General features: G+C 39.1%; 1 pseudogene; it reads right to left on the bottom strand.

Moving 5' to 3' along the window:
- Window positions 1-8,418: 8,418 nt before the first annotated feature.
- On the bottom strand, window positions 8,419-8,537 carry LOC111734071 (annotated as a pseudogene).
- Between the last annotated feature and the right edge of the window lie 974 nt (window positions 8,538-9,511).

Raw genomic sequence — 9,511 nt, 5'->3', positions numbered from 1 at the left:
TGCAACAATTTACCTTTCACAGCAGTGTATAAACATGCCTGCTATGGTGTCTCTTCTAGCCAGCATTTCTTTTTTTTCAATTCTTTATTTTGAAGTGATTATAGACTCACAGGGAATTGGGAAAGTAGTACCAAGGTCTTGTGAGCTCTTCACCCAGCCAGCTGTAGTACGATATCAAAGCCAAGAAATTGACATACATTAGTATAATACTGTTAACTAGACTACAGGTCTCATTCAGATTTAACCACTCATTTGCGTGTGCGTGTGTATGTATGCATGTATGTATGTATGTATGTATGTATATGTGTGTATAGTTCTAGGGCATTTGATACTTGTACAGATTTGAGTAATCACCACCACAGCCAAAATATAGAACTGTTTTATCACCACGAAGGAACTTCCTTGTGCTTCACCCTTTATAGTCACGCTCATTTTGTGTCCTGCTCACTCTCCCCTGGCAACCATTAATCTCCTCTCCATCTTTATGGTTTTGTCATTTCAAGGATGTTATATAAACACAATCATATAATATGTAACCTTTTGAAATTGACTTTTTTCACTTGGAATGATGTACCTGAGATCCATTCAAGTTAATGCTTATATCATTATTCCATTCTTTTTATTGCTGAGTAGTATTCCATTATATGTTCCAGAGTTTGTACCAGGCACATTTTGGTTGCGTCCAGATTTCAACTACTGTGAATAAACCTTCATGGACATTCCTATATAGGTTTTTAAGTGGATATAAGTTTTCATTTCTCTGAGATAAATGTCCAAGAGTATAATAGCTGGGTTTTATGGTGAATGAAGACATGGTTTTATAAGTAACTATCATGTGTTTTTCTACAGTGGCTATACCATTTTACATTCCTACCAGCAATATCTGAGTGATCTAGACTCCGTATCCTCTCAAGCATTTGGTATTGTCCCTTTTTTTTTTTCATTTTAGCCATTGTGCTAAGTAGGTAGTGATATACTACCTACTTTTAAGTATACTTTTAATGTCCATTTACCTGCTAGCTAGCCTTAAACATCCTTTCATGTGTTTATTTGCCATCCAAACTTCTCTCTAGTAAAAGGTTTGTTCACGTCTTTTGCACAATTTCTAATTGGATTACTTTCTTTTTTACTGATGAATTTTGAGAGTTCTTTATATACTCTGTTTAAGGTCTTTGGTCTACTTACAGTGTTGTACTGATGTCAGTTTCCTCATTTTGATAGTATAGTACAGTTATATATAATGTCACCAGTGGTAGAAACTGGGTTAAGGGTTCAGGGACTCCATTACTAAAGACGTTAACTTTTTCAGGTATGGGGAATTGCAAATATTTTCTTTCAGTTCCTAGCTTTGTTTCTCATCCTTCTAACAGGGTTTTTGCTCTGCAAAACCATAACAAAAGTTTTACACAGTTTAGTGAGAAGAATAGACAAGAAATTGCAAGTAGTGTGTGGAAAGATGCAAAGGTGCACTGCTGTTCACCAGCTGAAGTGATAGCTCTTTTGCATCCTCTGTAAGCAGATATGAAAACGTTTCTTGTCACCTTAGTGTTGTTGCACTGATCGTGCGTCACCTCCTGTCTCAGGTTGCAGGGCCCACTCTGCTTTGAGATTCCAGCTTTGGGCAGGGAGTATGCAAAGTGAGCCTGCCTCAAAAGGCCTTCACCTTCTTGTCCAGCTCCATTCTTTCTGCTGGAAAGAATTTCTCCATCTCTTGGTGAATAAGCCTTCTGCCTGGATTTATGCCTCTAGGAGCCTGGGTTCCCAGCCTCTCCTTGATGGCTGACACTGATCCAGTACCATTCTCCTTCCTTTGGTTGCTCTTCTGGTTTTGCCTTTTCTAACACACCTGATCTGTAGTGTCTGCTAGCCTGAACCAGAACCACAAAAACTGTTGTAATGCGTAGCTGTACAATCTATTAAATAGCCATTTTAACACTAGAGAACTGAGGATAGGAAAAACTGCAAAGTTAAGTTCCAGTCTGTTTGATTAAGTTCCAATCTATTTAAGGCTGAGGATGACATCTATGTCCCTTTCATCAGTGGCCGGGGATGAAAACACAAAAGGTCCATGGACAAGGCACTGCACTTTGTAGGGCCCTGCCATTCCCTACTTGAAAGAAGAGAACGTGTATGTGAAAAGCAAGAGAATAGAGGTGGGACAATGATCACACTTACTTTTTCTGAATTCAGTCATCATGAACCATGTCCGGAGCCAGGATCTGCTTTTGTCTGATGAACATGATTAATCCCACGAATGAGCAATCGTTAATTAGAGGCAAAGACATTCTTCCTGCCTGTCTTCCAATTCCAGACTTAAAGTCATTCTGGGAATTTAAGAAATGTTTCATGAACACCAGTGATGTGCTGAAGCCAGCTCATACCTTCAGGCCAGAGCTGATAGTGCATGTCTCTTCTCAGCTCTGCCTCCAATGACATAAAGCTGATAACTTGAAATCGGCCCTGGTGGGAATATTTACACCAATAAGTCAGCAAATGCTACACATCAGGATTATTTTTTATCTTGGGGAGTCCATCGTTCAACATTTACCAGTTTACCACTAGGTGCCTACTGGTGGGTCTCATATAGACTCTGGGAGATGAGACATGATCCTGCTCTTGGGGACCTCAAAGTCTAGGAGTCACAATCCTCTTTCAAAGCCCTAACCTCTTCTGTCAGGTCTTCTCTTCAGTACTCCCACTTTGGCCCACCTTTTCCTTCCTTCCCCTCTTCTCTGCCCCTCTTTGCCTTTAAGAAGTCCCATTTCATTGTTAAGCAGTTTCCTTAAGATCTCAGTACTTTCTCTAACCACCTGTAACATCTTCTTGCCTTGACTATAGATTGGATTTCTGAGGGTAGCCTTTTCTTTGCAACCCTCTCAAGTAGAATGCAGGCGCCCCTGCCTCCGCACTCTGATGGATCTCAACAAGTAGCTGTCATTCTGTTGGCTTTCTGTGGCTGCTTCCAGACCATTATTATATCATTTTTATTCAAGGGCCTCTCATCTCATACCCAGTTAGACTACTTCCCTTTTATTAATCCAAAGAGGGAATGCAGTAGGAGGAGCAGGCTCGGGAGAGAAGAATTTGACATGGGAGGTCCTGGTGGGACCAGGTACTACCTGGGGCATCTACGTGGAGTATGTCTAGCCGGATGTTGAAAATGTAGCTACCAGGGGTCTTTGTAAGCAAGCAACTTTGTGGGATTTTTCTGAGATCAATATGGGAGATTCATTTCCTCTTCCTACTTCTTTTCTGCCTACAGCACTTGATCAGGAAAAGATGATGGCATACCAGAGATAAGGAAAGAGTTTGTTTTACCTTACAAATCAGAAAATTAAAAGTAATTTCTATTCAGCGTAGTTTTAGTTTTATATATATATATTTCATTTTCACCCTTCAAAAATTGAGGATCCACTGCTGTATGGAATACAGTGGTGGTTCACAAGTCAGACTGCCTCTCAGGATCATCTGGGACATATAGAGAAAATTCACATGTGTGGCAACAGAATATCCTCAACATTCTCAAGAGTTCAGTTAACTGGAAAAATCCCTTTCTGACCATTCTGATTAATTAAAGTACACTGCAATGCATGGGTCCAGAGCAGCAAAATAAAAGCTTGCATTTTGACAACCCTGATCTTTCTGGTTCACCACAAATAACACAGGAAGGAAGAGAGGGAATCACAGCCTCCACTGGAACTGTCTCTCTTTCTATACAAGCCTATCCTGAAAGCATGTACTCCAGTCTGATACAGGCACTTTAGCATCTCACCTCTTGTTTTCTCTGGAGCACACTGGTTGACATCGGAACACCAAGAAACTTTTTGCCAGATTTCTTAGGGAGAATATCCTCACCTAACAACTTTCTTTTCCCCATCCTACCAATTACTGTCTAAACGCTCACAAATTCTGGAAGAGCAAGGCAAGAACATGATACAGTTATCAGTCCAAGTACTTTCAAAGCATTCTTCTGTCACCAAAGTGGTTTTTATTGTTCTTTTATCAGCAATCCAGATTTTATAAAGTGTGTGCTATATTAATAATAGAGCAGGTTGATGAGTTACCTTGCTATCAGTCAACTTACTGAGCAATCATCATTACAAACCACTTAATCTTCACCGTCATAGCTTGTGATAACGCCGGAAGAACTTCCATGATTAATTTAAAATCAGTTTGCAATCCATATACATCAAACAGATAGAGCATGTAGTAACATTTGCCACAGTTAATGCAAAAGTGAAGGCAGAAAAACAGCTTCATTATGATGTGGAAATGTACCTTTCTAGGGAGAAATAAGGATCTGAAGTACATTCATGTATCTAGTTTATATGTAATTCTTCATAAATCTTTTGGGATGTACTTGTCATTCAGCCTTACATATCATTATCTCATGAATGTTTAGTATCCTAAATGATATTGACCCCATTTTAAAGGTATAGAAATCAAAGCACAGAAAAAAGATTGTCAACATTGTAAAAATAAGTAGCATATAATTCTACATTTCTGATTCTAAGCTAGCCTCTGAGTGGTACTGATGATATGACAGAAATATAAACCCATTCAACAGTGAAAAAGGCTTGGAGAAAACCTGGAGACATTTTGTTTTCAAAAATATATCAGTATAAGATGCAGCATAAAATAGGGGTTAAGAGCGTGGCCCCTAGCATGACCTGTCTGGGTTCAGATTTTGGCTCCGCCATTTCCTAACTGTGTGGTATTCAACAAATAACTTAACTTCTATGTGCTTTAGTTTCCTTATCCATAACAATAGAGATGATGGTGATAATCATACCTGCATTATTGAGTTGCTAGAAACATTAAACAGTCGATATTTAAGGTGCTTAGAACAGTGTCTGGCACATGGTGTTATACAGGTATTAGTGTGTGTGTATGTGTGTGTGTGTGTGTGTGTGTGTATACATATATAAATATTTTACACATCCCCTGATTCATTGGATAAGTGTCTGTTGATTGACTTTTGTAGCATGTCTAAAATGACCGTGTTGGTTTATTTGTCTTGTTTCATCTAGAATAGATGGCCATTCTCATATCTATGTAGTCTTCTTTCATTTACTTCTTTAAGATTACTTAGTTTCCTCCTGGGCTTTCCTGCTTTAAGTTATAGATCTTTTATCTTTTATTGTAGTTCCTATTTTCTTATATCTTAATCACCTCTTTCCTGTGCCTCGAACTCATTCTCAGAAACTATTTTGCCCACTGAGTGAGTATGCCTCGGGATGCCATTTATAATGGAATAATGGTCTTATAAGATTTTACAATCCCATGAGAGATTGTCTAAGGCAGTGCTCCTCAAAATGTGACATGCATCAGAGTCACCTGTGGCTCTGGGCCTGCCTTGAAGATTCTGATTCAGCAGGTCTGTTGAATCAGATGCTTTGGGCCTACCCTGAAGATTCTGATTCAGCAGGTCTGTTGGGGAATTCTGACAGCTGTATTTTCAAAACTTTACAGGTGATTCTGAAGTAGAAGGGTTGAGACTCACTGAACTAGGGCCTATGCTTCCCTATAGACAGAACCAGCTAGATCTACTGGGTTCAAATACTCAAGAGACCCTTCCATGGGAAGATGAAGCTTCATGCAGTCAAGTATTACAGTCCCGTGTTCTCAAGGACTCTGATTGTTATCATTATTATTAACAATATTTAAAATGGAATAATAAGTGGTTAACACTTACATAGCACTATGTACTGGGCAATGTTCTAAGTTCATGAGCTGATGTATAAATATGAAAGAAATTTAATTTCCATAATCCCATGAAGTGGGGGCTACTTATTTTATCTTACTCAGCAGAACTACCTGCCATCCTTGTTTTCAGATACAGAAAAAAAGAAACAGAGAGTATACTGGCTAAGCTTATTGACCACTTACCCTCTGTCAGGTGCTGGGCTAAATAATTTCTTTATGCCCATTGAATCCTCACAACACTTAATGAGGACAGTGAGGCCTCAGTGAGGTAAACTCTTTTCCAGAGTTTGTGCTGCTGGTAGGTGACAGCACCATGACAGGAGCCCAGGTTTTCACTGATCTAAATGTCTGTGAGCTCTGGTTGTCTAGATAGGTTATTGTCTTTTTCTTTCAATAATATGGAGAGTAATAATGTGAGTATAACCATCACTGACTCATAGACTCTTTCATGATGAGATAAAGGAGTCGAGAAAGATGGCATTCTTTGAAAAGGCTTTTGAAGCTGTGTCTTGATGAAAGTGGGTGGAGTTTCATTCAATATATTCTGGAGACAGGTCCTCCTAAGTGGGAATCCAATAACATAGGGCAGGAACCTCTATCATGCCTCCTTCAAAGAAGTCTTTACAGAAATGTTCATGAAGCCCTGGCTTTTTCAGAGAACGAAACAGTAGAGGAGTTAGTCAGAAGGCCCCCTGGCTGGGAATTTTCATTTCCTTCTAAGTCCTGAAAATATTCTGAAACAAACCTCAGAGCACGTGATAAAAGATGTTTGTGATGCATCTTGATATGAGAGGCAATACCTTTGGGTAACAAAATACTGGCATTTAGGGGGGCACTGTTGATGAATAAGGAAGACAGAAAACCCTTGAATTTGAGATAAGACTGGAAAATCTGTCTACTATGCACCAGTCGGGAGGCTTAGTTAAGATGAGGATCTTGACCCTCTCATCTAGGAACTGTGTGGTCCTAAAAACAAGACAGGACCATTCTTGCTGTAGTTCACTGAGTCCCTAGGAGACTAAGAATATTGTTCTCTTGGGCAGGGTTTGGGATTGCTCCTGCTCTGTGTGAGGAGCTTCAATTTGGGACTGGATGGGATTCTACAGACTTAAAGGGGAAAAACAATTTCTTTCGGATACAGACATCTCTGGTCCTCCAATAAAAATATTATAATAAAAAGCACAGATAATATTAATAAGAAGCAAAAAAGAGAAATAGATGTGTAGAATCATATGCAATAATCTATCAATGTATAGCAAATAAAAGAGAAAAAGTAAAGAAACCAATGGGGGGGAAATGAACAAATAAGGTGGCAAAGGCCACATCCATCTGCGATGATAAAGATGAGCTCCTTTGTAGGAGAGAGTATGGTGTTATGGGGATAGAGTAGAATTTTTGCTACTAAAAGTGTAATCTGCAGACTAGCCACATTGGCCTTACCCGAGGGCTTGTTAAAATGCAGAATCTCAGGCTCCCTCCTAGATTTATTGAATCAGCATCTGCATTTTAACAAGCTCAGCAGATGCAGAATCTCAGGCTCCCTTCTAGATCTACTAAAATGCAGAATCTCAGGCTTCCTCCTAGATCTACTGAATCAGCATCTGCATTTTAACAAGCTCACATTAAACTTTGAGAAGGACTTGGGTAGAAGACTTATTTAAGGTCTCTCTTATGTGTGTTGCTCCATTTTTGTATTTTCTCTAGGAGAAAATCCTTTTTTTGTTGTTGTTGGTGGGGCGGGGAGAATGGACCTCTTCAGTGGTGAATATGGAGTCCGACCTTGGAAAAAGCATGGTAGCTTATTACTTTCTCCTTTTTTTAGTCCTGACAGTAAAAGAGAAATCAAGGAATGGCTAGGCTTCTCTATTTACATTACTCTACATGTTGTAAATAGGAATGCAGAGATTATCATCATTATTCTCATTCTCTGCAAACTTCTATAGGTAAGGCTTTGTGGATGGTAAGGTTACTTGGTTGTGACAGTTTTGTTTATAGCTGAAAAGTACTGAGAAGCATCCCTAAATTGGCTTCGAACTTGGGGGAGGTAAGGAATTGCTGGGGAAAGTTAAGTGAAGTTGGAAGAGAATCATTCTGACAGGATAGGTGTTAAGACTAAGCACTCGTGTGATGGTGTGTGATGATGTGGGGGCCCAGAGCACTGGCTGTAATTGAAAACCTGAATCTCTCTTTTGTAATACAAATTGACAGTAAAGGCCTCATTCTAAAGTTGTTTTCAGTATATATAGGAACTTCTTATAGTAAAGGCACCAATATGAAATTTTTTGTTTTCATTCAGTAGACTATTGACAAGCAGGATCTATGTGGCTTTTTCAGCTTGGAATTGAATGAAAATACCAGCTACATGGCTTGGGTTCTGACTGTGGGAAAGCATATATTTTAGTAATAAAGAAGTATTGGCAGTCAAAAAATTCAAAGGGTAACCACTCCCTAGCGGTGGGAATGGAGCTGTGTTTCTAAATTTAACACTTGAAGGGCTTCCTGTGACTAAAGAATACCATGAAACATGATTTATGTGTATAAAAGTCCATTGTTATTTTGAGACAGTTCCTAAACAGCATCTACAAATTTAGCTGGACTTTAGATCCTCAATAAAATGATAAACTTTATTGATATCAGTCTTGCTAAATCTGTGACTTCCAGCTACTCAGCTGAGGCTACAGTTTTTCGTTTTTGTTGTTGTTGTTGTTTTTATACCTATAGCACCTGGTATTCCTAGGTGGTCTCCTATCCACGTACTAACCAGGCCGGACCCTGCTTAGCTTCTAAGATCAGATGAGATCGGGCACGTTCAGGGTGGCATGACCTTAAGAGTACATTAGGGGATGAGATCAGGATATGAATACAGATCTAGCTTACTTGAGACATTATGATCATGATTCCTGTCAGAATCATGAGCAATGGATAAGTGGCCTTATTTGGTTACACCTCTTGGATAGAACCAAAGAATTATCTACTTACATCTAGGAAAACCAATCAGTCAATCAATGAACCAGCCTACCAATCATCTAGCAAATTTACCTGAATACCAATCAACCAACCCACAAACTAACTGACTGACTGACCGACCAACCAAACAGCCAACCAAATCAATTAAATTCCACAAACAAATTCTTAAGCTCTTTGTACCAGATACTATGTTAGGTGAAAATAGTATACATTCAATAAGGTAAAGTCTCTGGCCTTGAGGAAGAGATAGACGTTTAAGGAAATAATCTTAACATTATATGATACATGATAAAATAGAGGAAACCATGTTTTCTGCCTGGAAATAGCGGTGACATGGGGGACAGGTCCAGGTAAGATACAGAAAGGAGATGACATTTCAACTTTGTTTTAAAGAATGAGTCAAAATGGCGAAATAAGCCTCTCCAGACCTAGGTGACAGCATGAGCAAGATCATGGAGGCATCAAATCTCATCGTTCGTTTAGGCAGCAGTAAGAATTGAGGCTAGCATGGGGATGGGGAAATTATGTCACATACGTAGCATCTTCCACATGCCTAAATAGATTAATATGGGATCATAGCTGCTCTATAGCTGGATTTCTCTAGAAATAACCCAAACAGGCTTGAAAAATTGTCATTTTCCACATAGAGGGATTTAGACCCCTACTATGTCAAGTGTCTTTGTGTGCATATTGAGGGCTTTGTGTAGCTACATCATTTCTAAGCATTCTTCTAGCTCTGACATTTTTAGTTTCCATATTTATGTCTGAAAGGTAGATAGTTAGATAGAAATGCTTAAAGTTTAGAGGAAAGAGATATATCTCACACTGAAATGTATCC

The sequence above is a fragment of the Pteropus vampyrus genome, unplaced genomic scaffold (genome assembly GCF_000151845.1).
Source record: "Pteropus vampyrus isolate Shadow unplaced genomic scaffold, Pvam_2.0 Scaffold750, whole genome shotgun sequence".
Lineage (NCBI taxonomy): Eukaryota > Metazoa > Chordata > Mammalia > Chiroptera > Pteropodidae > Pteropus > Pteropus vampyrus.
Note: the sequence above shows the minus strand (reverse complement) of the source record. Positions and strands in the feature narration are given on the sequence as shown.